Source organism: Triticum dicoccoides, chromosome 2B (assembly GCF_002162155.2).
Source record: "Triticum dicoccoides isolate Atlit2015 ecotype Zavitan chromosome 2B, WEW_v2.0, whole genome shotgun sequence".
In the NCBI taxonomy this organism is placed as follows: domain Eukaryota; kingdom Viridiplantae; phylum Streptophyta; class Magnoliopsida; order Poales; family Poaceae; genus Triticum; species Triticum dicoccoides.
Window position 1 is genome coordinate 403,468,362 of NC_041383.1, and position 7,122 is coordinate 403,475,483.

Genomic DNA, 7,122 nt, shown 5'->3' on the forward strand with positions numbered 1-7,122 from the left:
TATTAGGACTACGGGGAGGGGCGCGCGGCCCTGCCCTAGACACCTCTCCTCTTCTCCACTAAGGCCCACCATGGCCCATTAAGCCCTCGGGGGGGGGGGGGGTTCCGGTAACCCCTCGGTACTCCGGTAAAATCCCGATTTCACCCGGAACACTTCCGATATCCAAATATAGGCTTCCAATATATCAATCTTTATGTCTCGACCATTTCGAGACTCCTTGTCATGTCCGTGATCACATCCGAGACTCCGAACAACCTTCGATACATCAAAACTCATAAACTCATAATATAACCGTCATCGAAACTTTAAGCGTGCGGACCCTACGGGTTCGAGAACTATGTAGACATGACCAAGACACGTCTCCGGTCAATAACCATAGCGGAACCTGGATTCTCATATTGGCTCCTACATATTCTATGAAGATCTTTATCGGTCAAACCGCATAACATACGTTGTTCCCTTTGTCATCGGTATGTTACTTGCCCGAGATTCGGTCGTCGGTATCTCAATACCTAGTTCAATCTCGTTACCGGCAATTCTCTTTACTCGTTACGTAATGCATCATCCCGTAACTAACTCATTAGTTACATTGCTTGCAAGGCTTATAGTGATGTGCCTTACCGAGAGGGCCGAGAGATACCTCTCCAACAATCGGAGTGACAAATCCCAATCTCGAAATACGTCAACTCAACAAGTACCTTTGGAGACACCTGTACAACACCTTTATAATCACCCAGTTACGTTGTGATGTTTGGTAGCACACAAAGTATTCCTCCAGTAAACGGGAGTTGCATAATCTCATAGTTATAGGAACATGTATAAGTCATGAAGAAAGCAATAGCAACATACTAAACAATCAAGTGCTAAGCTAACAGAAATGGGTCAAGTCAATCACATCATTCTTATAATGATGTGATCCCACTGATCAAATGATAACTCATATGCATGGTTAGGAAACTCAACCATCTTTGATCAATGAGCTAGTCAAGTAGAGGCATACTAGTGACACTATGTTTGTCTATGTATTCACACATGTATTATGTTTCCGGTTAATACAATTCTAGCATGAATAATAAACATTTATCATGAAATAAGGAAATAAATAATAACTTTATTATTGCCTCTAGGGCATATTTACTTCAGTCTCCCACTTGCACTAGAGTCAATAATCTAGTTCACATCACCATGTGATTTAACACCAATATTCACATCTGTATGTGATTAACACCCATAGTTCACATCGTCATGTGATCAACACCCGAAGGGTTTACTAGAGTCAATAATCTAGTTCACATCGCTATGTAATTAACAGCCAAGAGTACTAAGGTGAGATCATGTTTTGCTTGTGAGAGAAGTTTAGTCAACGGGTCTGTCACATTGAGAATCGTATGTATTTTGCAAATATTCTATGTCTACAATGCTCTGCACGGAGCTACTCTAGCTAATTGCTCCCACTTTCAATATGTATCCAGATTGAGACTTAGAGTCATCTGGATCGGTGTAAAAGCTTGCATCGTTGTAACTCTTTACTATGAGCTCTTTTATCACTTCCATTATCGAGAAATATTTCCTTAGTCCTCACTAAGGATATTCTTGACTGCTGTCCAGTGATCTACTCCTAGATCAAAATTGTACCCCCTTGCCAAACTCAGAGCAAGGTATACAATAGGTCTGGTACACAGCATAGCATACTTTATAGAACCTATGACTGAGGCATAGGGAATGACTTTTCATTCTCTTCCTATTTTCTGCCATGGTCGGGTTTTTGAGTCTTACTCAACTTCACACCTTGCAACACAGGCAAGAACTCCTTCTTTGACTGTTCCATTTTGAACTACTTCAAAATCTTATCAAGGTATGAACTCATTAAAAAATCTTATCAAACGTCTTGATCTATCTCTATAGATCTTGATGCTCAATATGTAAGCAGCTTCACCGAGGTCTTTCTTTGAAAAACTCCTTTCAAAATACTCCTTTATGCTTTCCAGAAAATTCTACATTATTTCTGATCAACAATATGTCATTCACATATAGTTTATCAGAAAGGCTGTAGTACTCCCACCCACTTTCCTGTAAATACAGGCTTCACCACAAGTCTGTATAAAACTATATGCTTTTGATCAACTCATCAAAGCGTATATTCCAACTCCGAGATGCTTGCACCAGTCCATGGATGGATCACTGGAGCTTGCACACTTTGTTAGCACCTTTAGGATTGATAAAAACCTTCTGGTTGCATCATATACAACTCTTCTTTAATAAGTTCATTAAGGAATGTAGTTTTGACATCCATTTGCCAAATTTCATAAAATGTGGCAATTGCTAACATGATTCGGACAGACTTAAGCATCGCTACAGTTGAGAAAATCTCATTGTAGTCAACACATTGAACTTATCAAAAACCTTTTGCGACAAGTCGAGCTTTGTAGATAGTAACACTACTATTAGTGTCTGTCTTCCTCTTGAGATCCATTTATTTAATATGGCTTGCCGATCATTGGGTAAGTCCACCAAAGTCCACACTTTGTTCTCATACATGGATCCAATCTCGGATTTCATGGCCTCAAGCCATTTCGCGGAATCTGGGCTCATCATCGTTTCCTCATAGTTCGTAGGTTCATCATGGTCTAGTAACATGGCTTCCAGAACAAGATTACCGTACTACTCTGGTGCGGACTGTACTTTGGAAGACCTACGAGGTTCTGTAGTAACTTAATCTGAAGTTTCATGATCATCATCATTAGCTTCCTCACTAATTGGTGTAGGAATCACTGGAACTGATTTCTGTGATGAACTACTTTCCAATTCGGGAGAAGATACAATTACCTTATCAAGTTCTACTTTCCTCCCACTCACTTCTTTCGAGAGAAACTCCTTCTCTAGAAAGGATCCATTCTTAGCAACAAAGATTTTGCTTTCGGATCTGTGATAGAAGGTGTACCCAATAGTTTCCTTTGGGTATTCTATGAAGACACACTTCTCCGATTTGGGTTCGAGCTTATCAGTTTGAAACTTTTTTCACATAAGCATCGTAGCGCCAAACTTTAAGAAACGACAACTTCTGTTTCTTGCTAAACCATAGTTCATAAGGCGTCGTTTCAACAGATTTTGATGGTGCCCTACTTAAAGTGAATGCAGCTGTCTCTAATGCATAACCCCAAAACGATAGTGGTAAATCGGTAAGATACATCATAGATCGCACCATATCCAATAAAGTGTGGTTACAACGTTTGGACACACCATTACGATGTGGTGTTCCATGTGGCGTGAGCTGTGAAACTATTACACATTGTTTTTAAATGAAGGCCAAACTCGTAACTCAAATATTCTCCTCTACGATCAGATTGTAGAATCTTTATTTTCTTGTTACGATGATTCTCCACTTCACTTTGAAATTCTTTGAACTTTTCAAATGTTTCAGACTTGTGCTTCATTAAGTAGATATACTCATATCTGCTCAAATCATCTGTGAAGGTCAGAAAATAACGATACCCGCCACGAGCATCAACACTCATTGGATCGCATACATCGGTATGTATTATTTCCAACAAGTCAGCAGCTCGTTCCATTGTTCCGGAGAACGGAGTTTTAGTCATCTTGCCCAAAAGGCACGGTTCGCAAGCATCAAATGACTCATAACCAAGTGATTCTGAAAATCCATCTTTATGCAGTTTCTTCATGCGCTTTACACCGATATGACCCAAATGGCAGTGCCACAAATAAGTTGCACTATCATTATTAACTTTGCATCTTTTGGCATCAATATTATGAATATGTGTATCACTAAGATCGAGGTCCAACAAACTATTTTCATTGGGTGTATGACCATTGAAGGTTTTATTCATGTAAACAGAACAACAATTATTCTCTGACTTTAAATGAATAATCGTATTGCAATAAACATGATCAAATCATCTTCATGCTCAACGCAAACGCCAAATAACATTTATTTAGGTTTAACACTAATCCCGAAAGTATAGGGAGTGTGCGATGATGATCATATCAATCTTGGAACCACTTCCAACACACATCGTCACATCACCCTCAACTAGTCTCTGTTTATTCTGTAACTCCTGTTTCGAGTTACTAATTTTTAGCAACCGAACAAGTATCAAATACCTAGGGGCTACTATAAACACTAGTAAGGTACACATCAATAACCTGTATATCAAATATACCCTTGTTCACTTTACCATCCTACTTATCCACCAAATATTCAGGGCATTTCCGTTTCCAGTGACCATTTCCTTTGCAGTGTAAGCACTTAGTTTCAGGCTTTGGTCCAGCTTTGGGCTTCTTCGCAGGAGTGACAACTTGCTTGTCATTCTATTTGAAGTTCCCTTTCTTTCCCTTTGCCCTTTACTTGGAACTAGTGGTCTTGTCAATCATCAACACTTGATGCTCTTTCTTGATTTCTACCTTCGTTGATTTCAACATCGCGAAGAGCTCGGGAATCGTTTTCGTCATCCTTTGCATACTATAGTTCATCACGAAATTCTACTATCCTGGTGATGGTGACTAGAGAACTTTGTCAATCACTATCTTATCTGGAAGATTAACTCCCACTTGATTCAAGCGATTGTGGTACCCAGACAATCTGAGCACATGATCACTAGTTGAGCAATTCTCCTCCATCTTTTAGCTATAGAACTTGTTGGAGATTTCATATCTCTCAACTCGGGTATTTGCTTGAAATATTAACTTCAACTCCTGGAACATCTCATATGGCCCATGACGTTCAAAACGTCTTTGAAGTCCCGATTCTAAGCCGTTAAGCGTGGTGCACTAAACTATCAAGTAGTCATCATATTGAGCTAGCCAAACGTTCATAACGTCTGCATCTGCTCCTGCAATAGGCCCGTCACCTAGCGGTGCATGAAGGACATAATTCTTCTGTGCAGCAATGAGGACAATCCTCAGATCATGGATCCAATCCGCATCATTGCTACTAACATCTTTCAACACAGTTTTCTCTAGGAACATATCAAAATAAACATATGAAAGCAACAACGCGAGCTATTGATCTACAACATAATTTGCAAAATACTACCAGGACTAAGTTCATGATAAATGTAAGTTCAATTAATCATATTACTTAAGAACTCCCACTTAGATAGACATCTCTCTAATCATCTAAGTGATCACGTGCTCCAAATCAACTAAACCATAACCGATCATCACGTGAAATGGAGTAGTTTTCAATGGTGAACATCACTATGTTGATCATATCTACTATATGATTCACGCTCGACCTTTCGGTCTCAGTGTTCCGAGGCCATATCTGCATATGCTAGGCTCGTCAAGTTTAACCTGAGTATTTTGCGTGTGCAAAACTGGCTTGCACCCGTTGTAGATGGACGTAGAGCTTATCACACCCGATCATCACGTGGTGTCTGGGCACAACGAACTTTGGCAACGGTGCATACTCAGAGAGAACACTTATACCTTGAAATTTAGTGAGAGATCATCTTATAATGCTTCCGTCAATCAAGCAAAATAAGATGCATAAAGGATAAACATCACATGCAATCAATATAAGTGATATGATATGGCCATCATCATCTTGTGCTTGTGATCTCCATCTCCGAAGCACCGTCATGATCTCCATCGTCACCGGCATGACACCATGATCTCCATCATCTTGATCTATATCAACGTGTCATCACATGGTCATCTCGCCAACTATTGCTCTTGCAACTATTGCTATCGCACAGTGATAAAGTAAAGCAATTATTTGGCGCTTGCATCTTATGCAATAAAGAGACAACCATAAGGCTTCTGCCAGTTGCCGATAACTTCAACAAAACATGATCATCTCATACAACAACTTATATCTCATCACGTCTTGACCATATCACATCACAACATGCCCTGCAAAAACAAGTTAGACGTCCTCTACTTTGTAGTTGCAAGTTTTACGTGGCTGCTACGGGCTTAGCAAGAACCGTTCTTACCTACGCATAAAAAACACAACGATATTTCGCCAAGTTAGTGTTGTTTTAACCTTCTCAAGGACCGAGCATAGCCACACTCAGTTCAACTAAAGTTGGAGAAACTGACACCCGCCAGCCACCTATGTGCAAAGCACGTCGGTAGAACCAGTCTCGCGTAAGCGTACGTGTAATGTCGGTCCGGGCCGCTTCATCCAACAATATCGCCGAACCAAAGTATGACATGCTGGTAAGTAGTATGACTTGTATCGCCCACAACTCACTTGTGTTCTACTCGTGCATATAACATCTACGCATAAACCTGGCTTGGATGCCACTGTAGGGTAACGTAGTAATTTCAAAAAAAATTCCTACGCACACGCAAGATCATGGCGATGCATAGCAACGAGAGGGGAGAGTGTGTCCACGTACCCTCGTAGACCGAAAGAGGAAGCGTTAGCACAACGCGGTTGATGTAGTCGTACGTCTTCACGGTCCTACCGATCAAGCATCGAAAGCACGACACCTCCGAGTTCTTGCACACGTTCAGCTTGATGACGTCCCTCGAACTCCGATCTAGCCGAGTGTCGAGGGAGAGTTCCGTCAGCACGACGGCGTGGTGACGATGATGATGTTCTACCGACGCAGGGCTTCGCCTAAGCACCGCTACGATATTATCGAGGAGGACTATGGTGGAGGGGGCCACCGCACACGGCTAAGAGATCAATGATCAATTTTGTGTTTATGGGGCGCCCCCCTCCCCCGTATATAAAGGAGCAAGGGGGGAGGTGCGGCCGGCTAGGAGGAGGCACGCCAGGAGGAGTCCTACTCCCTCCGGGAGTAGGACTCCCTCCCTTCCTTGTTGGATTAGGAGAAGGGGGGAAAGAGGAGGGAGAGAGGAAGGAAAGGGGGGGGGGGCGCCGCCCCCCTCTCCTAGTTCTATTTGGACTAGGGGGGAGGGGCACGCGGCCCTGCCCTAGCCGCCTATCCTCTTCTCCACTAAGGCCCACTATGGCCCATTAAGCCCCCGGGGGGTTCCGGTAACCCCTCGGTACTCCGGTAAAATCCCGATTTCACCCGGAACACTTCTGATATCCAAATATAGGCTTCCAATATATCAATCTTTATGTCTCAAGCATTTCGAGACTCCTCGTCATGTTCATGATCACATCCGGGACTCCGAACAACCTTC